At 37.5% G+C, this 26,886-nt stretch overlaps 1 protein-coding gene across 4 annotated transcripts in view; it reads left to right on the top strand.

Moving 5' to 3' along the window:
• The window catches only part of LOC131432289 (connectin), a 489,804-nt gene that overhangs the window by 356,401 nt on the left and 106,517 nt on the right, over positions 1-26,886 (top strand). For 2 of the 4 annotated variants that reach the window (XM_058598483.1, XM_058598481.1), the window contains exon 1: positions 6,545-7,201. The exons of the other annotated variants lie outside the window; for them this stretch is intronic. The gene's annotated coding sequence lies outside the window, so the exon portion shown is untranslated. Of the gene's footprint in view, positions 1-6,544; positions 7,202-26,886 lie in introns of those variants that run through there. 4 annotated transcript variants of the gene reach the window in all.

A 26,886-nucleotide genomic window follows, 5' to 3' on the forward strand; every position in this document is an offset into this window, starting at 1 on the left:
CACATAGTAACAAACCTAAAAAGATTTTATAGCAGACTGTTCGGGACCTCGTAGAGGTTCAGAATTTACTTCTGCTTCCACTAAATGTGATCCCCAGTAGATTGTTCAGCATCCTTTAGGGGTGCAAAATTTACTTCTGCTTTTTTGTGTTTTTGTGTCTTCAATTTCTCCCAACCTCCTAGTCCAACCCTTACCATTTCCTTTCAATCCTTCCCTCTTATATATCGGGAAAATGATGCTATAAACAAATTTTAGGCAAGGCACAAATCTCCAAATATCAAAGGGAACGTGCCATTTGAGCCAATTTGTTCTGATTCCTGCTTAGTCAAGTCTTTCGAATAAAAATGTCAAAAAATCAAGTTATCGAATAAAATTGTTAATAAAATTCTTTATCGACTATTACCCTGAAAAAAATATTTTTAAAAATTTAAAAACCTGAAGTTGATAACATAATCGCCTATATTGGGACAAAATTTCATTCAAAATTAAAATGAATTTGGATGAAATTTTGTCCCAACACGAAAATAAGCTGTCCACAAATTTTTCTTTCAAATTATGATAAAAAACGATAATTTATTCAAACTAAAAATTGATTCTTTATTGTAAGAGGTTAAACTTGAACATAATGAAAACCAGATGAAATTCATGTTATTGCTTCACGAAATTTCGAAATTTTTATCGAACGCTCTTCATCAAGTTCCGTCTCGGGTTGGCGATTCAATGCATAGGGTGCTGGTCTTACAAGCCAGTTGTCGTATGTTCAAGCCCCGACCTGAAAGGATTCTTAGTGTCAGTAGGATCCATAGTACTAGCCATCCCGATCAACAGAGCATAACAGGATTCTATCAAAATTATATGTGATCTTAATATTTACATCTCATTATGTTATAAACATAATTTCAAATCAGAAGCAAACATTCAGATTTTATTAAGATTTTAGCAAGTCCAGATATTATATTAAGGGCCGTTCCATTTCAGGTAAAACTATAATAGAGAATTGAAAAAAAAAGAGTTCAAACACTTTTGTCGATCAGGTTTTTGACTTTCAACCCGAAAAATGCTATGCTTCAATAAAGAGCAGTAACAAACATTTTTTCCAATTTCACATACCTGAAGATGCTTTTGAAAACAATAATTTGATATTTGATTTTGAAATGACAGCCTAAATTTTAAATTTGAGAACGTAAGTAAGTAATTCCTACTTAAATTGTGTAAAGTTTGTATTCAAATATTAATTTTAAATTGAAAATAAATATTTTTCAAGATGATTTTGCGCTTTTTCTCTTATGAACAAAGAAAGGTAAGGCAAAAGCTTTAAAACTCGACTAATAAATATTGGAAATAGTGATATAGCATTCGACTCAGTTCATTGAATCCACAATGTTTCTTAAGAGATGATTTTCACAAGCTTGGAGTAAAATTAATAAAATTTGAACTGGGCTAAACACCGAAATCTAAACTCAGCTCAATACTTTTTCGATTTATAGGTCTTCTAGTTGCAGATTGAAAATAGCGACTTTAGTTTTACCGGACCCCGGATGTACTGGAAATAGAGAAAAAAATCTTTAAAAAAATTCGTATCGATTTATCTTTAGATCTTGCTGCACTTTATACTATGTTGATCTGATGATTTTTTACGTAGTTCTGAATAAAAAACTTTATTAATATTACATTGAAAAATGTTCACTAATGGCGCTGATGATATCATCATGGCCTAACGCAAACTAAAGTAATATCGAATCACTTTCGCAATTTTTGGATCAAAAATCAGTAAAATCGAAATGAGTTGGTTAGGTCGTCAATTAACAAGATCTACGAATTGCAGATATCGAATTTTGTCCGTTGTTATCTATATCATTGCATGAACATTTTTAAATTCATGAATCAGACAAAAACGATTTATTGCACCATAATACCTTCGATTTGAAAAGTTCAATCTATCCATATCTGATAAATTTATGATAGTCGCATTTTGTAGTATTGTGATTACTTCCAATCCAGAACCATCAGCTGGAATTCGAAATTTACAATGTATAGTTTAAAGCGACCGACCCGCATTATGAGACTTTCCATTTGAATCATTTTTCTATGAGTTAATCTAGGTAGATATCAAACAATCAAACCGGAATAAAAGTTCAATTTTGATGGATTTTGAACAATACTTGCGGGGCTTCTGTCTGCGAATATCGCAAACTAATGTGACTAATAGGCAAATGGTTGATCATCAATCGTTAAAACTTGCTATTTGAATCGATATTATACACACTTCTTCTGATTTTTCACTGTCTTTCAAACGAAAGCCATCTCCGAGAAAATTAGGTGCACATTTTAATCGAATATACCCGCCAATCGACATACATACACGTACAGACAATTCACTACTTAAATTGAACGAGCGAACTGATTCGAATTGAAAGTCGGCAAGAGGGTACAAAGAAGAAGAAACTGAAAAACTATCATTCATTAGTTAATGTCCTCAGATTCTATAAGGTAGTTTTGTTTCACTGGATTTAATCATTTCCGTTCATTAACAACTATTCTTCAGTACCAAAAAAAACTCACTCATAGTTCTAAAATAGCCCCTTTGTCATTCCTGTACCGATTGGAAGGAAACGACGAAAGAGGTGGAGAGCGATAGATTATTTTTGTAGCAATATGGACTTACACTAGTTATTATATGATTCTAATATATCCTCCAAACCTCAGTTGGTTCTCATGCGTCGATGCATTCGTAGCGTATGTTGGCAACTCAAAACTTCCCGGCTCGAAACCAGTCGCTTTAACTGTTCATGTTTTTTTTATCGCAAATCAAATCGCCTAAAGGTATGCAATTTCATCTTACTTCGCGAAATCTATTTTTAGATTTGCACGATTAAGCCTTTCCCTCCAAAAAATGCTGAAAAGTCGTACTAAATTTGTAACAAATTTAGATATAATATTGATATTTTCATATCAAGGTTTGTAACAATTTTGTTATCACCTAGGTTAAATTGAGTTATAATTTTTGTTATTTTAACTATTAACGAGGCCAAGATTATGACTAATTTAGATAGAAAAAACGAAACAACCCCAGATACAATTTTGTTCGACCTTGTTGATCGGGATGCAATGATTCTGTACACTAACAATCGGCTGCGAAGTCTGTTGAAACAGAAAGGCCAAATTCCACAAAAGGAATGTAGGAATGCCAGGACTTTGCTTCATCAAGTTCCGAACAAGTGTTGCATCGCATGTTTTGAACGCTTGAGCCCAAATTTTTTTGAACTGCTGCCTGTTCCCAGCTGTCTTACCAGTTTTCTTGAAGACCCTCTTCACTATTGCCCAGAAACGTTCGATGGGTCGAAGCTGAGGGCAATTTGGTGGATTGATATTTTTCTCAACGAAATTTATACCCTTTTCCGCAAGCCAGTTGAGAGTGGTTTGGGCATAGTGAGCCGACGCTAAATCCGGCCAAAACTGTGGAGATGTACTATGCTTCTTATATAAGGGCAGCAATCTCTTCTGGAGATACTCAGATCGATAGATTTCTGCATTTATAGTTCCGGTAATGTAAAAAATACTTGATTTCAAACCACAGGAACATATTCCTTGCCATACCAGTACCTTTCGACCGAATTTATCCACTTGAATCGACCTGTCCGCATCGCTAACATCCTCCCCAACGACGCCAGTGAAGTATTGTGGACCTGAAAGGGTTTTTGAGTCCTCCTTTACATAAGTCTCATCGTCCATCAAAACGAATGCATCCGGACACTGCTGAAGACGCGAATACAATTTTCGAGCCCTTGTTGCTGCTCACTTTTTTCTGTTCTACACTTTGTTTCGAGATTTCCTGCTTCTTGTAGGTCTTCAGGTGATTTTACCTCTTGATACGCTGGATCATTCCGACACTCGTTCCTGCTTTTTTGGTCAAATCACGTATTGACATTGATTTGTTCTTCATGATTAGAGGACCACTGTCTGGTCTCGTTTCGGTTTGTAAGAACCCGGTTTTCTGCCTCTTCCTGGTAGCTCATCCAAAGAATAGTGCTCCTCAAACTTATTAATAATGGTTTTAACACTGGCATGATGAATTCCAAAGCGCTTCGCCAATTTTCGCATAGTAATACCTTTTTTACTTAGCCAGAACTTACAGAACCTTAATTTTCACTTCCTTTTCAATACGAGACATTTTGAAAACGCAGAATTTCATCCGCACAAACAAGTAAACAAACGAAAGCACTGTGCTGCTGTAATCTGAGCATAAAAAACCATCACAAATACATGCGAACAACACAAATGTGTGTGGATAGCTTATTTTCGATACACTCCTTATGTTATCAACTCACCGTTCATACTTTGAAAGATGGGTAGGTTTTAAATGACGATGGAAACGGACTTTTAAAACGTGCTTTCGAGAAAAACGTCAATTTTTTCTTTGTATTTTGTTATAGTAAAACATTTCTAGAATATTTTGTCAAATTTGCAAGTCAATCAAACCAGAACTCTTGGGCCTATGCGCCTTAGATTCAAATGAAAAGTCTTGTAATAATCTCATACAATGCTTCTGAATTTTATCTAGAGCTGATTTTCGGTTCCGCAGTTATCGGGAAAAATGTGCAAAACTATATGAAAATAAGTGCACTTACTTTTCTTGGAGATTGTTTAACCGATCTTCGCTAACTGATATTCAAATGACATGTCCTAAGGTCTCATAGCAAATCTCTGCATTTTATCGTAATCCGACATCCGGTTCTGAAAAAAATTTCAAATTACTTACTCACTACTACACTACTCACCGATTGTTACAAACTTTGATTCAAGTGAATGTTCTTGTGGTCCTTAATAAAACTTACGGTTCACGGTAAAGAAAACAAAAACTGACACCGAAGCTTTTGGAAAACACAGATTTGTTCCACAAATTTCTAGACTTCAAGACCTTTCATTTGAATCGTAGATTGCGAAAATCGGTGCAGTGTGTGGCATATTTTTGTTACACACACACACACACATTCACCAAACTAAAATACACGTACATATTTTTTTTTGGGAAGCCTAAATCAAGTAATATAAAGTTACGAAGTACGTTGCGTTGACCTTATAAATTGTGTAAATAAGATAACAAAATATAAAGTACTTTTTTACTAAATAAACTTTTATCATAGGTGGATTTGCACATTCTTTATCAAATCACGAGGTTTATTTTTGTATAATTCTGTAAATTTCATAATTTGCAAACACTAATTGACGAGCTTGTTCTGGTTTTAAATTACTAATGTGCTAATAGAGAAAAGGATTGAAACAGTAAAAAAAATTACTCCGAAAGCAATAGCAATGACCTACTAAATGAAAAGCGAGTTTACTGGGTGAACGAACAATGTGCAATATAATCCCTTCGAAATTGTGCTATAATCGAGAACGCTACGAGCAACCGGTAATGTGAATTAATGCTGGTACTGATACGAATTGCAGTCGCAAAATGTATTGATAACAATATAAGGCCTGATTCCAGTGTATTTTTTTTTTCCCGAGCTACGATCATAACAACGTTCATAATTTATCATTTTACAAACACAATCAAACCGAACAAGAGTTTCCATTACCTTCAGTTCGTGGAATTGGCTGAGTGACTGAAAAATGGAAATGATTTAATCATCAATTAAGCTACATTAATTAAATATTCAACACAACAACAACAACAACAAAAAAACGATCGGCATGATAATAAACGAACGTTTTTCGATTGATTACAATTTGTCGATTCTGTAATGTTTGTAATTGATTTCGAACACATAACGTATACAACAGCCATTCAATAATCGTGCACTGCGGAAGGATGTAATTCCTCAGCATGGCTCGGCACTCGTTTCCGTACCTGGAGGTACAGAAACGCTAGTAAGAGGTCAAATCCTTCATCTGAGCAGAAAAAAAACGTAAACATTACCACCCACGCACACACAGACAAAACATTTTGGTCGAGTCCTATTGAATAGTGACAAAACAAATGGAATAAATCTACAAACAACGCACACACACACACACTTGCACATGCTCTCACACCAAACATCAAAAGATCAAGCCTCATTTAGATTTACGATCTGTGAAGAATGTTCAAACTCCATACAGTCTCCCGTCTGACGATGACGGCTTCCATCTATTCGACAGTCAAGTCCGCCTAACACGGATTGGATTCGACTGGTGAGCCTTCTCCTGTTTGCATTCGCAGCATTTCTCTCACTGCATTTAACTCTCTCTCTTTCTCTCTCTCTCTGATGTGTACAAGAAAAGTATGTAATTTCTTCCGCCGTACCCGCAGGAGCATAAGTAACCGATGCCGAACCAGCCGAAAGGAAAGGATGAGGAATGAGCATAAAAATGTGATGCACCGACCACCGAACGAGCGAAGAAACACACTGGCAGGACAGGATAAAAACCGATGCAAGAGAATCGTACCGCGCTTTCGCTCTCACTCTCTCACTCTTTTTTCCCGACTGCAGACTGGAGTGCGTTCTGGCGTGCGTTCTTGTGCTGTTCCTACGAGGGGGGTTCTGACCTCTCGCTGTTCAGTTCTGGGAGGTAGTCTAGGATCACCGCGCGACCCGACTAGAAGTGAATGAAATTCGGTGCCACTGGAGAGGCTGCCATTCGGACGTGACGTACAACGTGTGTGTGGACCCGTTCGATCGGTTCGTTGAAATACGTTTACGATATTTTTTTTCCTGTGCCAGCGAATTACGCCAGCCAAACCAAGGGACTTTGAAAGTGTGAAACGGCAATAAGTGAACTATCCGCATCGAGAGCAATCGGAGCAAGCGTGGTGTCCGGAGGAAAAATCCATTTCGGGCTTGCCTGCTATTGGTAGCAGTAGCAGCAGCAGCACGTGGAAACCGAACGGAAATTTGCCGGTGATCGACAGCCGGAGTCGGAAAATTCGAGTATCTAAAGTGAAGAGTGATTTGGAATGACGTGAAGGAATTCCGGTGATCCCACCGCGCGGTTTAGCAGTGATTAGTTTTTTTTATCGCTTCAGAACGAGATAAATTGAACCCGCGGAAGTGATGTTTTGATCGGGGTAAAAACCAACAAACCAATTACAATCAATTACTGGGGGAGGAAAAAATATAGAACTCGAATTTTGTGTGGTGTTTTCTCAACATTGCTACTTCGATTCGGGCAGATTCCCGTAGGATTAGTTTAGTGTTTGGACTCGAAGATCTCGAAGGTAAGAGTTGCTGTTAACTGTAAATATGACTAGAAGCGTTCGGCCCCTGATGGGTGTCGGTTTTTTCTCCCTTGGAACAGTTGTACTGTAAACTTTAGTCCTCTAAGCCGACCCAGTATCGAACGGACGAAAACAAAACAAAAAAGTTTTCGGATCGATCGACCTCGAAAATAAAACTCGTTTCCGTCTGGTTGAAGGTTCGCTACATATCGGATTGAAGGATGAGGCTTCTAAGGATCGTAACGATGATGATGATGATGACGGTATTGACGGGCGTTGAAATTTGCAGCACGAAAATCGACAGCAATCAGAACTTTGTTACATTGTGATACTTCCGATAAAGCTGGTTTCATTACTGTGCATGAATTTACGCCGTTAAATTCGACTTCGTCGAATTCGTCGAATTCGTTGATGGTTCAGAACTAATGAATGATTTTTGTAACGAAAAATGTTATATTTTGCTCAATAATGCTTTGATCCTTTCCATTACCCCGCGGAAAATTTACGTTGATTCTGAAAAACGTTAATTCTACTACACGGAAAGGTACTATTTCAACAGCATATAAATAGAACCCAAACGAGCAGTTTGATAGAATTATTAATGGGAAGTCATCGGAAATGTGTTCCGGTAGGATTCTTGGAAACGTTAGGCTCGCTGGAAAAAAATATTACCATCGATTTTTCAATGTTTGGCGCACCACTTGTTGCGCCGAACTGGCTTCGTGCCGATTATGTGCAGCACTGGTATCATTGCCTCGGGGTAACAGAGAGCAAAATATGTTGAAATATCCTGGAAGTCAATGGACAGGGACTGAATTGACTCGAGCCAAGAAGCGTTCGTATTTTTTTTCGCGAAACTATTTCTAATAGCTTATGTGACATAATTAGAATCGTCGAGTTGCTTACTATTGAGGGAGTTTGTTAGAAAATAATTTTTTTTCGGGATCAAAGTACCTTTGACTCGACAGTGGATAGCAGTTCAACTTGAGCCGGTGAGCAGACCTGAAGTCCATGCGAAGGACCATTGGTCACGAACGAAACTTCAGGCGAATAAAAAATTTCATATGAGTGCTTTAGGGGTTATATGTCCTGAACACGGAAGTATGTTGTGGAAGGCAACGCTCGAAAACGCTACACCAGAAAAATTCACACGAAAAGCAATTATTCATCCCACTCACGGTTGTGAACTGCAATGAAACCACGTTTAATCCAAATTCTTGCAAATAGCCGTATCGTACTTTTCACTTGGAAACGGGCGTCCGACATTGTGCCAAAAACAATGTTACTCAAATTAAATCCAATTTCGCATATAAGGTTCTAGTCGAGCTATTAATGCTCATCTGTCATTAAGTCATTACAAATGAAATTGTCCGTCATTTGACAAATTAGGTCTTTATGAATTACTTCGTATGAGGGATTAAGTTACCTGTAAAGTTCAAATATTTTTGGTCTGCACATATGCACTGAACAGTACAACAAAATATCCGAAGAACTGTAAGCTAAAACAATGTCTGACACTCAGAAATTCCACAGTTTTGTCCCAATTCCTGATGGCAAAGTAAAGGCGAAAAGATCTAATTCAGAAGATGAACCAAAAATATTTCCCTTGTATAGAAATAATGAAAAATAGCATGCATGAATATAGCTTTAAGACGAATGTAATATATAAAAATAAATAAATATATGCAATATTAGTTTAGTGACATCAACTCTTTTCAATGGAATTCTTGATTAGTAAAAATATACTTAGTTATTTGATATTAGATATTAGCTATAGGATAATAGATATCAGCTATAAGATGATAGATATTAGTTATATTAGAATATATCTTCTCACAAACTGAGTTTCATTGAATTCTGAGACGGCTATGACTTTCATTGGGATAGGCTTCGGTAAAATTACACAGAAAAACAAAATCAGTTTGGACAAAGAAAAGATTTTTTCAAAACAAAAATTTTCTTGAAAAGTGAACAACTTTTTTTCAGTGTAAGAGTCGATTAAGTTTTTTTCCGTGTTTTTGGTCAAAAACTAATTCTGTAAAAATCACCACTTTATTGTTGGATTTGTCATTTTCCGACTACAGTCTTTTGAAAAAAATGGGTAAAACAAAATTAAGCCCTTTTTAATAGACAGCCTAGATCATTTTAGGAAAAACAAAATATGCAAATCTGAGAGGGCATTGCCAGCTCTGAATACGATTTAGCGCGAAATTCGTCACTTGTAAGTTTAAGCCTTGACCTAGAAGAAATCATTACATAAATATAATCCTAACACAAATCATACTATTGCTCATACACAGTTCGAAAAATTCTTGTGATTTTACATCTCATACGATGCACATAAATGGAGCGTCATATTTCACACAAATTTATATTCAAGAACATGTAAAATTGTGTAATTTGAAAATTACACGGCCTTAAAACGAATGGAATAAAAATCAAAAGATCGATAGTAACAACGCGACTTGAACCGAAAAACATTGGATCACAAAGCACACCAGTTAGTCGACTGAGCCGCAGAAGCACATATCTACTTGGCTGGTAAATCGTGCATATAAATTCATACAGTCTCACTTGCCAGCCTAGTGCAAATTACACTCGGAGCCAGTAAATTTCTGTACGAATGGAATATTGGGTCATTTGAGAAGTTAAGTAGTTATGAATTGTATCGTTTGTAGAATTATGTCACCTATAAAATTCATAATTTCTTTCTGTGTATATTTCGATATTCCATAAATCTTAATATTTGTGTGAAAGAAACTATCAAAATTCATTTGTGGTTTTCAGAAAAGCCAAATTGTGGAACTCTCTACGACATTATACACTTTTCGAACATATCCCTCGAACGCGATGCAGTGAAATGCTAGCTTTATTTGCGCTCGTTTGGTGCGAATTTCGCACAGCAAAAAGTGCCCAAGGCGAATCACATTATTCTAGATTTGCACTACATTGATGATTTTTTCGTTCGATTTGCAAAGAAAGTATACTTAATAGTTCTTTAGATAACATTTAGAGCCTTTAAAACGGCAGATTTTGTATAATGTTCCCCATCGTTGTCCACTTTTCGTTTTCTTTTACTCCAGTGCAAACGACCAGCAGATCGATGGCACAATCGCTCTTGTTTGAAGCGAAACTCACACATATGCCCAGTTGTTGTTTTTCTGCATTTAGGCTTAAGGAACGGAACCTCATATTCGACATTGACTGAAGCAACAGTTGAATAATGCCGGGTGTAGTTCCATTGCCTTGACGTAAATGGCAGCCTGCACACTCGATGGACTATCACAGACTGAAGCTAGTAAACGTGCTACAGAGTCCATTTATAGATTCGGTCGAATATAAAGTTTCGCGTTTGGACCTGATTTTTCACTATTTAAACAATGTTTATGTGATATATGTGGCGTTACCCACAATTTTACATCGGGGACGGGTAAAGCGTGGTGGGTAAGTCGATGCTTTTCATGCAGCCCACCTGGGTTCGATTCGCAGCCCCGCACATAGGGTCAGAAAGTTTTTCTGGTCCGAAGAGGCGAATAAACTCAAGGTTTAAACCTCTATAATCGAAACAAAAAAACAAACAATTTTACATCTTCTTTCATTATCATTTTTTACATCATTTCACCCAGGTGAGCATAGTAAAGAAAGACGTAGCCCTACGTCAAAAATCAAGTGGAACAATAGCGCATGGTTATGTTTTTCCAGAACATCTTCGGGCACACTGTCAAAAAAACTGGAGCGGTAAAGGCAATACCATAACACAACATGATTGCTACTAGTTACTGCCACGTTTGTTTACATACCGAAATATTAAACAAATTGAAACGTTAAATGTGCATTGTCGAGCATTTTTCATGGAAAATTTTTGTAGTGGATGTTAAATAGTACGATGGAGAATCAATCCATCTATCAAAGTTTACCGGCTGAGGCTGGTCAAAATACATAGATGATAATGCCTTTAAAGTGAGTGTGTACAGTGCCTAACGAATTGTCATCGCCTTTTCAGTGACAGTTGTTCTTGTTTTCGTATTATTTACGCTCGAAAATTTCTGTTTATGTGACCAATTCTCGCCATTTGCGGGAAGTTTTACTTTTCTGTTACAATTCGAAAAAAAAAAACAGCTGAAGCACATCGAATGCTCTTAGAAACTTACGGTGATGCTGCTCTGAGTAAAAGAACGTGTCGTGAGTGGTTTCAACGTTTTAAAAATGGTGATTTCGGTGTCGAAGACAAACATGATGGTGGAAGAGAAAAAACCTTCAAAGATTGCATTGCTTGATGGAGATTCTTGCCAAACCCAAGAAGAGCTTGCCGAATCGTTGGGTGTGAGTCAGCAAGCTATTTCAAAACGTCTCAAGGCTCTGGGCATGATTCAGAAAAAAAGGAAACTGGGTGCCGTACGAGTTGAAACCGAGGGACATCGAGCGCCGTCTATTTGTATGTGAGCAACTGCTTCAAAGACAAAATCGTAAGGGGTTTTTACATCGAATCGTAACCGGTGATGAAAAGTGGGTTCGATACGATAATCCTAAACGCAGAAAATCATGAGTAAAGCCCGGGCATGCTACTTCGTCGAAGGCAAAACCGAATATTCACGGCGTCAAGGTTATGATATGTATTTGGTGGGATCAGCTCGGTGTGATTTACTACGAGCTCTTAAAACCGGGTGAAACCATAACAGGAGATCGCTACCGAACGCAACTGATGCGCTTTAGTCCCGCGCTAAAAGAAAAGCGGCCACAGTATCAAGAGCGACATGACAAAGTCATCCTCCAACATGACAACACTCGGCCTCACGTCGCAAAAGTGGTCAAAAAGTACCTGGAAACGCTGAAATGAGAAGTCTTGCCCCACACGCCGTATTCCCCAGATGTCGCCCCTTCTGACTTCCACCTTTTCCGTTCGATGGCACACGGCCTGGCAGATCAACATTTTCAATCCTTCGAAGAGTTGGAAAAATAGATTGCCTCATGGATAGCGTCAAAAGAGGACTCCTTTTTTCGAGCCGGGATCCGACAATTGCCGGAAAGATGGGAGAAAGTTGTCACTAGCGACGGACAATATTTTGAATAATACATCTGTAAGCACCTTTTCGCAATAAAGCTTTTAATTTGAAAAAAACGGCGGAAGCAACGTTGTGCACCTGATAGGAAAACTTGCCGGAAAAGTGGGAAAAACCAATTAAGTTTTTTTTTGTATGGACGATGGAATTTTCCACTGAAAAAGAAGCCAATGATTGTTAAATCTACGATTGATGTTTGGCGCGCAACGAGTTGCATAAGTGCTTGGCCATCGAAAAAAAGAATACTAGATCGTTGAAAAAATCGTTTTGCGCGCTACGAGTTGTTTTGTGTGGAGATTTCACATGCACACTTGATCTATGTGATTCGTCATTTCAAGCACGTGCTTAATTGGGATATCGTTCACCAGTTGGATTGTGTGTAATGGAATCAGGTGAATATTATTGTGAATCAATGAAAAAATTGTACTGTAGAAGTGCTTAGATCAAACTAAGAGATTTTTCTTGCATTTTGCTTTCATATGCACATAATAAGTGGTAATTTGATATCAGTATTCAAGATGGATTGAGACTATCAGAGAGCGGCTCGATATTTCTCTACATTTTAACACATGGATCAATAAATCCCGAGACTAACAATGGAAACAACATTTTTTTTGCAAATTTTTTTTTATTCATCAACATAATCACCTTTTAGGGTGATACAATGGTTCCAACGTTTTTTTTTTCGATAAACTGTTTTCTGAATCATCGACTCGTTGCTGTTTTTGTTCCATCGAAAGCAATCGCGGCACCCACTTGGAAAAAACCTTTTTCATGCTCAATTTTTCATGAAGGATAGTAAATACACTTCCATATGATATCTGTGTCATCTCAGCAATCTCACGGAGCTTCACTTTACGATCTTTCATTATAATTTTTGTCACTTCACTCACATTTTCCGGTGTAACGGCTTCCACAGGTCTACCCAAGCGTTCCGCGTCATTTGTGTCGGTACGACCACGTTTAAACTCGGCGAACCACCGACAAATCGTTGCTTTCGATGGACAAGAGTCTGGATAACATTTTTCAATCCATTGTTCCGCTTGCACGGTGTTTTTACCCATTAAAAAACAATGTTTTATCAAAACACGAAACTCGGTTTTTTCCATTTTTAACAAACTACAAAACGACTTTACTCCAAACTCGATTACTCAGCTGTTTCTGGTCGGATCGACTTTGACCCGTTTCAAGCAAAGGTTATTACTCTAGAACGTGGTTACTGGTTTACTACTAGCGCCATCTCTGCTTTAGTCTCGGGACTTATTGATCCATGTGTTATACAACATCGTCCCGGGTTGACGGCTCAATGCACAGGGCACTGGTCTTACAAACCAGTTGTCGTATGTTCGAGCCCCGACCAGGAAGGATTCGTAGTGTCAGTAGAATCGTAGCACCAACTATGCAATGGTTCTGTACACTCTGAATGGGCAGCGAAGTGTTAGATATTCAAATTTTATTCGATATACTGATAATATTAGACTACAACAACAGAATATTATTCTCAACATTTGCTACTTGTCCATTGCATAGTATAGTATGTATAGTGGCAAGAAGCAAGATCTGGCCAGAAGACAACAGGATCCTCGTGGCTTCGAATCATGGGTAGAAATCGTTTTTGTAAACATTCTTTGATGAATATTTCGCTGTTCATTGAAGCAGTGGTGATGAAAGGTTTCGAAATCTTACCGCAGCTACAAATTGCTTACCAGACCATAGCTTTCTTACCAAATTTTTCGACTTCAATCGATGTCTCGGACTGGTTTAACACTTGCCCTTCTCGCACCGTATAATATTGTGGTCCCGGCAAGGATTTGTAATCGAGTTTCACGTAGGTTTCGTCGTCAATGATTATGCAGTTCAAATTTCCAGCAAGAATCGTATTGTACAGCTTCCGAACCCTCGGCCTGATAGATTCTTCTTGTTTCGGACTACGTTTTGGTTGTTTCTGCTTCTTATAGGTTCGAAAATTCAAACGTTCTTTAGCACGAAGAACATTTGACTTCGAAGTGCCCACTTTTTTGGCCACATCTCGAACTGAAACCTTCTTCTTTGCTCGAACGCCTTCAGTATACGTTTATCCAACTGAGGGTTAGTAGCACCTTTTTTTCGACCCATTTTCGGTTTATCCTCAAAGGTGTTATCCTCACCGAACTTCCTGATTGCATTTCGCACGGCTTTTTCCCTTACTCCTTCCATTTTTGCTATCTTTTTCAGTGACAGTTCGTGTTCTGTGCACCATTTGTACACAATTTTTCGACGTTGTTCTGCTGAAGGTCCACGCATTTCGAAACAAACTAATGAAAACGAATAAACACCTGCACAAGTGGTTAGAGAAGAGTGTAAACAACAGGGCGCAGCCATAAAAATTGACAGTCCATACTTTCTGGGACAGTCTTTACCAGGGCTTTGCTTTGTATACAACATCGTCAATCTGGTACATGAACTCGCATGAACCGTTACTACATTTCTTCGCTCCACCTCATACTCTGAGTATTTCACGACCCTTACCAAAATAGATACAGTTTTGCATTGATCGGCGCTGTGTGCTTCAGAGCGAATCCCCACAGCAGCGTGCTAACCCGTGATGCTCAGACGGGTCATCGGGAGAAATTCACTCTCGCAGATGATATCCATCTCTTTTTGATGGAACTGATTGAATCGTTTGAAAAGCAGTTAGAGAGCGTTCTTTGATACGATACAAGCCATCCTTACTGAGAAGAATGTTCAAATTGGTAAGATCAATATCAACTTAAAATGTAAGCATCGTCTCTCCAAGTCACCAAAAGTTCCTTAGTACCTAAAACTATCCACTTTATTAGAACTCTAAAGTACACGTGGCACTTTTTGGCAACTTGAACGTACAGAACAAGTTCTGAGGAAACTTTCTCGATGCATAAAAGCTATACAAGGAACTACTTCAAAGTTTGTTCTGTTGCGTCGGGTGAACATTAGAGTATGGGTAATTCCTCAAAAACGGACTGTTCAGAATGCTTTGTATACAGCTTAAATCAATTTTTTACGAACTTTTCGTTATTTATTTATTTATTAATTTATTTGTAGCAGGCAAAAGCCCAATGGAGTTGATACTCATTAAGACTCTCTCTCCAGTAGGCATAAAACCTCCTCATCTTTTGTACCAACAGATAATCGCATCCAAATGATACATTAATTAATTATAATTGAATACAAGGTACACTTACAAACTAACATAATATAAATTGCACTCACAAACTTAAATACAAACATACGAATTATAAGTAATGTTATTCTTAGGTCAAGTTCTTAAAAAATACTATAAATGAGTGTCTGAGAGTAGTACGAGACAGATTGAAATCAAATATAGTATAACAACGATTAAATATGCGAATCATGCTCGATACAGGTCCGTTCTTCGCATAATTCGTTCTAGCGAACTGGGGGACAAGAAAAGGGTTACTCCGAAGAGTTCTGCGTCTGATATTTATATCGAGTTGTAGAAAACAATCTAGCACAAGTTTAAACATTAGGTTTGACAAGATCGTGTTGTAATTTGGTTTAGAATTTGCACCATCAACTTTACGCATCTGCATCAACGAACAACTTTACACATTACACGTTGGGCTAAAAACAAATTGTAAATATATCCTGAGATGACGATCTGTTCTTTTGCTCTATTTTCACTTAACAAAAGTATTTCACCTTTTCACATTAATTTTTGGTGATGTTTCTTTTTTTTCACTAAAGCGAATTTGTCGTTTAAGAATTCTGCTGTCCGAACACACAAATTCGAACAATCAATTTTTGATTTTTGGTCGAGACGAAGTTCGACGGGTCAGCTAGTAAAAATATAAATATTCCAAAAAGTTCAGGTGCAATCCAGAATAATTTGAATTTTACAGGTGACTTAATCCCTCATACGATCTAATTCATAAAGACCTAATTTGTCAAATGACGGACAATTTTATTTGTAATGTCTTAAGGTTAGATGAGCTTGAATTTTACTGACTTCGAATGTAACTTGCGTTCTGCTAGCAGGTGCGACTGCATGACTTTAAATGCACCTTTTACCAACCAAGCAGATGCATGCTTCTGTGGCTAAGTCGATTAACAGACGTACTTGCGTTCCAATGTTTCTCGGTTCAAGTCGCGTCGGTTACTATCAGTGTTCTTTTTTTTTATTTTAATGAATTTCATGTCATGGAGTTTTAGACACAATATTAAATGTTCTTCGACGTAAATTTGCGTGAACTGCGGCGCTCCATTTATGTGCATCTAATAAGATATAAAATCACAGGGTTTTTTTTAAGTGTGTGTGTGTTACATTTTTGCACAAATTTATCGTTAGACATAATGTTTTACTGAAAACTCTGTTCCAAACGATGAAAGAGCATGTTGCTAAATTGCAGTAGCAGAAAAATCTTTAGTGTTCGTGTATAGAAAATTGTCATTTAATTAGTGTTATTTGTGAGTGGTAAGCTTTTGTGATATCCTTAAACTCAGTTTAATTTCAACTGATTAGTAAATGAATATTGATACGATTCGCACTCCTTGTTGGACGTTCCATCACGCAATATCGTTTGAATTTTCCAATTCCTAAACACGTCAGAAGTTGTGGAAAATTGTTCGAATTGGCTTATCGAACCGAAAGAAAAAATCTATTCAACTGCCATCGCACGAACGATCGATAGACAGTGCTCATATAATATTTATAATTTATTGATACACGTAATCACTGGCATCCGTTTAACAAAACAAAACTTCTCCCACATATGGTTACCATTCCGACCGGTGCACGTCATACGGAACCTGATTTTCCCCCATTGGTGAAGCCTTTCGGCGAAGCACACACCCACACACACACACTCACCTTCGCCTACCGTCCTGGCTCTTGTCATGCACGATGGGTTCCTTGCACTCCGCACGTACGCTCCTCTATAGCCTGTATCAGAGATCTGCGACTACCAACATGTGTATTTATTATTGTTTTGACTTTTTGTATTAATCGACAAACATCAACCTGCATTCGTACATAGACAGAGACAGAGACAGAGAATCAGTGCTAGCTAGTCTTAGGCAACTCCGCACCGCACGATTGCGGTTGTTTTCGGTCCCCTAAGCACTCACTCCACCAACACCTATTAAAAAGATCTAGAACAAGTGATATGATTCGGCTTTCATCGTGAACAACCTCCTGAACTACGGCGGCCGAATCGCTTGTTCGCTCGCTTGCTTACCGGTGGTGCCAGCATCCGGAACAGTACGGTGCATACATCGGCTGGATGCTACTTCCCCACCTCTCTGCCGACCCCCAGGGGAAATTCACCAGCGAGCGAGCGAACGGACGGACGGACGGTCTGTGGCACGGTATGATGTACGGATAAACCATATTGTTTATATTCCCATCCTGATATGTTTATGTTTATTTGGAATCACAAGAAAAACACATCCAACCGCACGGAACGAACAGCTGCCGGGAGCGCCGGAGAAGTTCGCGCTATTACTAGACCCGGCCTAGGCTCTGCCGCTGCAGTTGAAGGTTGGAGTTATTTTTGTGTTTTGATGTTTGTATCTCGCATTCACCGGTTTGCGGTGACGATGACGATGACGGCGAGAAAAACGAGAAAGATGACGCAGGCAACATTGATATCCTGTTTGTGTGTGGGGAAGTGCGCCAATATCATATCCTTTGCTCTGTGGTGCATGAACGCGATCCATCGGAAACGGTAAAATGGATATTCATACTTCGCCACTGAGTTTATGACACCTTTGAGTAGCAGAAATTGCCTTGATTTAGACAGCGACGATGCAGCAAGATCCAATCACTTGAGAGTTCAGAGAGAGAGGGTAAATGTTCCGGAAGCAGATTGTGTCCTCGTTATTGGTAGTATCACAAAGAAGAAGGAGGTGAATGTTGCAAGATTGCAATTTTGGTTTTGATTTTCGTCACATGAAATCAAGCTACTCTGGAAAGATGACAAACAAAAGTAAGGTCGACAGCCACCACCCACTAGACGGGGAACACTTATCCAAACCGGCATTAATTGAACAGAACTAACTAACCTGCCGGGTAACCTGTCGTGCCACACGCTTAGCGCCACGGTCTCGAACGGGTTATCCACCAGTGTGCCAGGTTGCATTTGCAGCTAGCGTGCGTGCGTCCTGGACGGGAACCGAGAATCACAACGGCCGCTCTTTTGACGGTGCGATAACAGTAGGTAACCGTATCGTATATCGCGCCACTCTCATGATGGCGATGACAATAAAGATGATGTCAGAGCAGTGGTAGCTACAACAACAACAACAACAACAACAGCAATAACAATGGCACAAGCAGGACACGCAAGAGTCTGTACGGGACGGGGTGATGTGGCAGGGCGGATGTGGGTGCGGTTCTACGAAACCCGCAAGTGCCGTGCGGGGAATGGTTTATGATTATTGGGACCGTTTTTCTGTGTCTCTCGGTTTACTGCAGTCCACAGTAACTGGAGCAAACATATGTCAGGAACGGGTACGGCGGCTCTAGGTGGGTAGATCGCATGCGATCGCACATGGCAACGAGCCAGACGGGAAGAAAGTGATGAAGCTCAAAGATGGGGAAAATTAGTTTTAATTTACTGTAGTTCTGCTGCTGCTGCTGCTGTCGCTTTTTGAATAGAGAATCTCCCGAACGGCAAGGGACGTAGCAAAGCGGCGGGAAACGGGCGGAGAGTGGTCGGTTCCACAGATTCCGAGCCGGGTCGTATAGATAGCATTTAAACAGTCGTCAACGCCGCAAATTCAGAGAAATGTGAATTCTAAAACATTATGTTTCTTGCAGTACGACCAATTCATGCGCTGTGGTGGCGCTGGTGTCTGTTTTAATGTGCTTCAACGCCTGGCTCCGTGGCGTAGTTTTTCGCTTTGAGGTAAAAGCAGCAGCACCGGACCGGACCCCGATGCGGAAGGACGAAATTCCTCGCAATGAGGTGATTAACTGGAGTTAGTTGGGTTTTAATTAAAATTTCACGCTTCTGTTTATGAATACATGAAAGCAAGCGAAACTGCCACAGAGAAACGAGTGCCGCAGTTAGGGGGGCAAGGGTTGTTGTGTGTCCGAGTGCCAACTGTCATGCGGAGAAAAAATAAAAACGACAAGTTGCCTGCCGAATAAGAGATCACACGAAATTTCGTACTATTGGCGAGCGATGTTGGTAACCGGCTTTTAATTAATGTCCTTAGTTCTCGGAGGAGAGATTTTGAACACCGGAGATAAGTTTTCTGACATTGATAGTTCAGTTTCTTTGATATTAAAAAATCTGAGTTCTAGAACTTGACCAAATTGCGAATCAATATGCTAGAGCTGAATTCTAAATCTGAGCTCTGAATCTCAATTTTATTGCTAGATTCTGGAACTGGACTCAGGTAATGAATTCTCAAACTGGATTCTTGAACTGAGCTTCGAATATGTGTTTTGGAACTGAACTCGAGAACAGGATTCCGTTTAGACACTGAATCCTAAACCTAAATCCTAGCACTGAACTCTGGACCCAGAGTTTGGTATGTTTCTGAATTTTAATTACAGAGTTCCGGTCTAGTATTCAGTTTTCAAATTAGGATCTAGAATTCAACTCCGAGATTTAGTTCCAGAATTCAGATCCGGATTTCAGTTCAAAATTTTTCAGAATCTAGTTCCTGAATTCAGTTATACTTCTAGAATTGTGGAACTGACATTTGAATCCAAATTAGAGTTGCTTTCTGGAACTGAAATCTGAACGTGGATTTTTGAATGCATTTTAGAACTGAATTCTCGAAATACAACTAAGTTTTGGATCTGAATTCTGGTCCTGTATTTCGGCCTGAAGTTCCAGAACTTCAGGTTCAGAATTCAGTTTCAAAATTCTAAACCAAAATTCTGAAACTAAATTTTCGACCGAATTTTGTAACTGAATGCTAGTTTCAGTTTCAGAATTCAGCTTCAAAGATCATTTCCAAAATTTAGTTCCGAAGTCCAGGACAAGAAACAAGATCCTGATCTCAATTTCAGATTTCGTTTTCAAAACCCAGACGTAGAGTCGATTCTGAAATTCAGTTTCAGAATTCGGGGACTAGATTCTGACCTTGGATTAAGGACGAGGAACTAAATTTGAAATCAGAATTCTAAAAATGTAAAAAAAAATCTGATCTTGTGATCTGAAACCGAATTTCAGAACAGTGCTCTAGCACGGTATTCTGCTTTAAGCTGAACGTGCCAATTACCCCGGCTAGAAAAAAAATACATAGCATAAAATTTTGACTTTCCGTACATATGAAACATTGTATAAAATTAAAATTTCAAGTTATTAGCGAACATTTTACCACATTACTAATCATATCTCCGAAGACGTTATATACAACAAGATATTCTCACGATCAAAAACTTATCACTTGAAGAGTGATAAGAGAAGGTAAATTTTGAAAAAGCACATAGTAAAGTAAGTTGTATTCACGACATAAAATTCCCCTGATTTTATGTACAGTGCTCATTCATAAACCTATGACTTTTTTTTAGATCGATTTGCTCATTGAGAAGGTTTCCAAAAAATCCTATTTCCGAAAATTTGATATTGAGAGATAAAATTTTAATAAAATGCACATGTGCGTAGATTTATGTACTATTATTCACTGCACTTGTAACGCACATTTGACATAGAAGTATGTCTTTGTTTACCAAATAGGAGTACGCTTTCGAAACACTCAATTTAAAACAGCAGTTTAAAAAGGGATCAGGCCACATCGTTTGGAGTAGATAAAGATATTCAAGATAATTGATGGTGGAAACATCAATTAATAACGAACTATGTGAAATATTCTGTGCTTACCTAGCCGCTCTCATAGCTTCCCCTAACAGTGATGACGATAAGTATTAAATTGACTTAGACTCCGTGCGGCTCGTTAACGCCTTAGTAATGGTTTCTGTGCTCATCAGCAAATGGGCCTTCTGTGGATTTATATGCGCCGTTCGCCTTACACACCTCTCAAAATAAACATAAACAAACTAACGGTACGTTATAGGAAATCTGAAAGAGTATATTTAACCGTGGTATGAATAAGGATATGAGGAACACAAAAGATAACTGCTTCGTGAATGTTCAAAACAGACATTAATAGCGACTTCACTATAATTGTGTAGTCCTACGTCAACAGTTCGAACAAACCCAAAGGACTATCCCTTGTAGTGTTTCAATTCGAATGGCTTTGAGTTTTAATTTTAATGTATAAGGGTTATGTAATTAATGTAATTAATATGTAATTAATTAAATAATTTTTGGTCGTTTTTAAAGCTTTTATATAACCTTTTGCGCAGACTAATAGCTTATCAAGATTGTGGCCTTACCATTGGTATTTGATTGCATTGCAACTCACCAAAAATATAATAACAAGAATCAGGGGAGTGACATTAGCCGATGCCTTTCATGCTGCCCAAAATTTCATGTTCGCCATTTTGATGTTCTACTCTAGCATTTATTGACATCAAATAAACTTCAAAATACAAATAGGAGGAATTATGATCGACTTTCATGTTTTATTCCCAGAACACACAAGTTCCGACGACCAAAATGAATATGAATCACAAAAAATATGTTTGTAAATCATGCAAACTCCTGCAAAAATCGCATTTATTTTATTGCAAATAGTTATAATCGATAAAAATGAAGGCGCATTCATCAGAGAAAGCCTCAATTTCGTAAATAGATTCTACTATGGAATTCCTCCGAATAAATTAAATGAGGATCGTGAAACAGGTTTTAAAACTTTTTTGAATTTTGAAACATTTCAGAATTGATTTAACGCAGGTTCATGCTGATTCCTGCTTTATAAACGAAACGAAAAATTATTCACTTGCGAAGTAGTCTCAATACAAGATTTAAGATATAACACTCAAGATTTCTACAATTCGCATTTCACTTTACTTACGAACATACGCTCAAAACTCCTACTGCTGGAATCGGGGGAAAAGTAGCTTGCACTAAAACATTGCTATCTCCGGTATAAATTAACAGATTTTAACAATCTATGGCTTGTTGGATAGCTATTATCGAATGAAATTTGAGTCTCAAAACATATTTTGTTCACTAGGTTAATTGTGTCAGATGTTGTTAAAAACCAGGTGTTGAAAATTTACAATAGCGTTATGATTTACAAAACCTTTTTTGAATCCACCTAGTGGTGTAATGACCCCGGGTTGGCGGTTCAATGCATACGGCGCTGTTCTTACAAACCAGTTGTCATATGTTCGAGCCCTGATCAAGAAGGATTCGTAGTACAAGCCATACAAAATAAAATCACAAACTTTCTTTGGGTATAAACTACCATAATCACTTCAATTTGTAAACAGTTATATCAAGTTAATATAGATCTAAATGTAGCAACCCTGCACTCTATACAATGTTGAACAAAGCACGCTGTGTGCTGGGCGGTGGCGTTTTCTTTTTCCGTACCAGTACATACCGGTTTTGCATCATTTTGTATGACAGTTTCGATACTCATAGCCCTATAAAAAGGATCTGGATGAAATTACACAGTATCTTTTAAGACACTGAGAGCTTTAGTTTGAATCATGATTTGTGAAAATCGGTTTAACCGTTGCTGAGAAATCGAAGTGAGCTCCGTTTTGGGAGCTTTTCTTCACTATTACCGGTGCGTTCCGAAGCGGAAACCGAACATTAGTAGTCCCAAAATAGATTTATATATCGAATAACTACCAAGGTCTGCTGACTAGATGAATTTACCAGTATTTAAAAAAAAAATTGCTCCTAGTTTCACCATCACTTTAAAATTGAAAATGTTTCACTTATCGTGCTGTAATACCGGAATCTATGCAGCATTTTAAGGCCTTTCATTTGCATACTAGTTTGTAAAAATCGGTTAAGGAATTTCTGAGAAAATTGAGTGCGCATTTTCGCATAGATCTGCACATATTGCCTTTTGATTCCGGAACCGAAAGACAGATCGAGATAAAATTCAATAACAGTCTATGGAAACATAAGACGTTTCATTTGAATCTCAGTTTATGAAAACCGGTTCACCCATCTCCGAGTTTTGTTGAACATGAACCAAAGTATGATCCAAATGAAATTCCGGAACATTGTATGGGACCATAAGACCTTGAATCTAGAACACATAGACACACATAGAAATCTGCTCAGTTCGTCGAGCTGAGTCGACGAGCCTCGGTTCAAAAGTCAGTTTTCACAGCTATTGTATAGTTTTTCTATATGAGAAAGGCAAACATTATTTATTCCCAAACAGTTTCTGTTCCTCATAAGACGATTTTTGCTCAATACGTCGAATAATTAAAGAATGAGATGAAAATGCTAATTCATGGATAATGCAAGGTATATTACAGACGGTTTTATAAACCAAGTTGAAAAAGACTGGATAAGTTAATAGCAATTGAAAACCGCATTAAGTTGCTTAAATTCACATTAGCAATAGGAAGTCAAGCCGAATGAACTATTTGAAGGGTTTCAAATTAATGTTTGCATGTCATAGGATACATACGAACCAATTTGCACCCTCTCATTTTGATACTAACGCAGAAGGCGATAACACCCAGTCGACGTCGTTCTATTGAACGAATGTCATCATAGACTCACGGGGAGGCATGAGATAGGAACCTGTGAACACACTTTTTATTTGGGACAGGGATATGAAACGAACAAATAGGTATTCTAGATCGAATCAGTTATAAATTTATAACGGAAAAACTAGCCTAGGAAGGCTCATATAGGCGTGATCAGAAGTAAAAATTGAATTCTATTTTACCTTCTACATGAGAGGGTCGTACACTAAATTCGAGTCTCCAAGTATGGTCGTGTAATAAGTGTAGTTCCTCACTACACTATACTACCGACACCGGCCGGTTTTACGTTATAAATTCATATTATTCGCCTCTACCAGTTAATGCTTGCCGAAAAGAACCAATCAAAATCGTATCGTATCGTATAGTAGATATTTTGTTGCAATTAAAACCTAATAACAGATTTTGAGCACATAGTTGACGAAAAATTCAAAAATACTTCTGTGACGAAATTCGAAAAGGTCGAAAACTCACTGAAATCGACAGTTGGAGTAGATTTTTTCCACCACAAGTTTGTTATGTTCCACTCGGATGAATACCACAAATGATTCTTAACGGGATGATGACGGAAGCGTCATAACTGTCATGAAAATTTAATGAATCTTCATAATATTCTAAATCAACTCGCACTAGATTTTCGTCAGTTTTTAAGTTAGATAGTTTTGTGTCATTATAGTTTTGGAATATGATTTTTCATATAAAAAATATGCATACTGTACTGAGTTACTACTGTGAAGACATAAAGTAACTCAGATTAGCCGGTATGGAACAATAAACGAAAGTCAACTCGAATTACGACCACTGGTGCTAGATTTAATGAAAAATGAGCCATTGTTTTGACATTGAATCATTTTTATTTAAAAAACTTTTTTTTTCAAACACGGGAGCGTTTTGCGACTTTAAATGGTTTTCTTTTTCGTCAAATTCTCAATGAAAATTATATGAATCAATTTTTTTGTATAAAGTCAGTATACTTATCTAAATCCCACACAAACTTTAAACCACGGCACAGTGGTTCAAAAGCGCAATTTCACGCTCTTAATTGATAACTCATAGGATCGTGATTTTTGAGGTAGAGTATCTTCAGAAAAGTTGCTCAGAATGATAGACGCCATCTTTTGGCAAATTTTATTTATGTGATTAATCCCCCTAAAAGTAAGATAAAATTTTATTTTAGCTCAGGGCCAACCTAAGGGCTAAGTTACTTCGACAAAGTTGTGCAGAAAGTTATTTCAAACAAGTTTGCTGAACGTACTATTTTCGTAACTTGTGTGTAATTCATGATATAATGTATTTTCTGAAAAGGGTGTCCAAAAACCAGTTTTTGTAAGAAAACATTTGTATTTTCAATTTATATGAATTTTTTATGTTATACAAAGTTTTTCAGCAATAAAAACTACACAACTTTCTCAAACATAATATGCTGCTATAATTTCAGTTTATTGAAATAGAGCATTTTTTTATGTTTTTTTAAATAAAATTCCAACTTGTCTATTATCACAAGGCGCAGGAAGGTGCAAATGAGACTACTTACATATTAAACTACTTCAAAAGAGCTTACATACCGTGGTTGAGTTACTCGTCTGCGATCGTCTGCAGGCGAGATATGTTCTTTTCAAATATCCTTGTCCTTGACATTTGCAATGATAAGGTTCATTGTATATCAGATCAGATTTCAGTATATATTCGTTACCATGGAAACTGTCACAATAAAAGGTTTTAATGGGCATCGAAGTCTTAAAATAGAAAAGTTTAGTAATAATTGCAGACGTTTTTTGAAAGTAACTGTCCGATGCTAGCAAGTGAGATAAGAAGCTACGACTTTGAAAAAAAGCAATCATCATGTCGAATTACGTTAAGTCATTTTTTGGTAAGTTTTTTTCTATAGAAAAGCTCTGCGGATAAATATCCTCTATTCATCAATTAAAGTGGAGATCGATAAACGCTTGCAATATTGTATTGTTCACAATGATTAAGAAGTCTCTCTCATACAGATTTCGAGACACGCAAGCAATACAGATCACTTACGAATCGGGATCCCATGAATTGGTAATTAGTTTCATTGGATCCTCTGGCTACAAATATTCCTGAATGGCCAAAACAGTCCAAGAAGAATCTGTCGAACGATGCTAAGAGTCTTTTAGCTGGTTAAGAACATTATCAGCTATCATAAAATAAATACAAATAATTAAAAAATGAGTTTTGATAATACTTTTTTTCTACCAGAAGATGACATAACTTAACTCGATTTGATGATGGCTTTTTTAAAAGTCGTGACAAAACAGTTACTAAACTTTTCAATTTATAGACTTCTATGTGCACAAAAAAAATCATATTTTGTGGCAAGTACCATAGTAATGAATATATACTGAAATCTGATATGAAATACAATGAACCTAATCATTGCAAAAGTCAAGGACAAGGATATTTGAAAAGAACATATCTCGCCTGCAGACAATCGCAGACGAGTAACTCAACCACGGTATGAAACCTCTTTTGAAGTAGTTTAATATGTAGGTAGTCTCATCTGCACCTTCCTGCGCCTTTTGATAATAGACAAGTTAGAATTTTATTAAAAAAAAAAAGAAAAATTGCTCTATTTCATTAAATTGAAATGATAGCAGCACAGCATGTTTGAGAAAGTTGTGTAGTTTTCAAAGATGAAAAACATTATATAACATGAAAAACTCATATAAATTGAAAATATAAATGTTTTCTTACAAAAACTGGTTTTTGGACACCCTTTTAAGAAAATACATTATATCATGAATTACACTCAAGTAACGGGAATAGTACCTTCAGCAAACTTGTTTGAAATAACTTTCTGCACAACTTTGTCGAAGTAACTTAGCTCCTATGTTGGCCCTGAGCCAAAATAAAAATTTTATCTCACTTTTAGGGGGATTAATTACATAAATAAATTTGCCAAAAGATGGCGTCTATCATTCTGAGCAACTTTTCTGAAGATACTGTACCTCGGAAACAACGTTTTAAATGAGTTATCAATTAAGAGCGTGAAATTGCGCTTTTGAACCACTGTGCACGGG

This window comes from Malaya genurostris, chromosome 2 (genome assembly GCF_030247185.1).
Source record: "Malaya genurostris strain Urasoe2022 chromosome 2, Malgen_1.1, whole genome shotgun sequence".
NCBI lineage: Eukaryota > Metazoa > Arthropoda > Insecta > Diptera > Culicidae > Malaya > Malaya genurostris.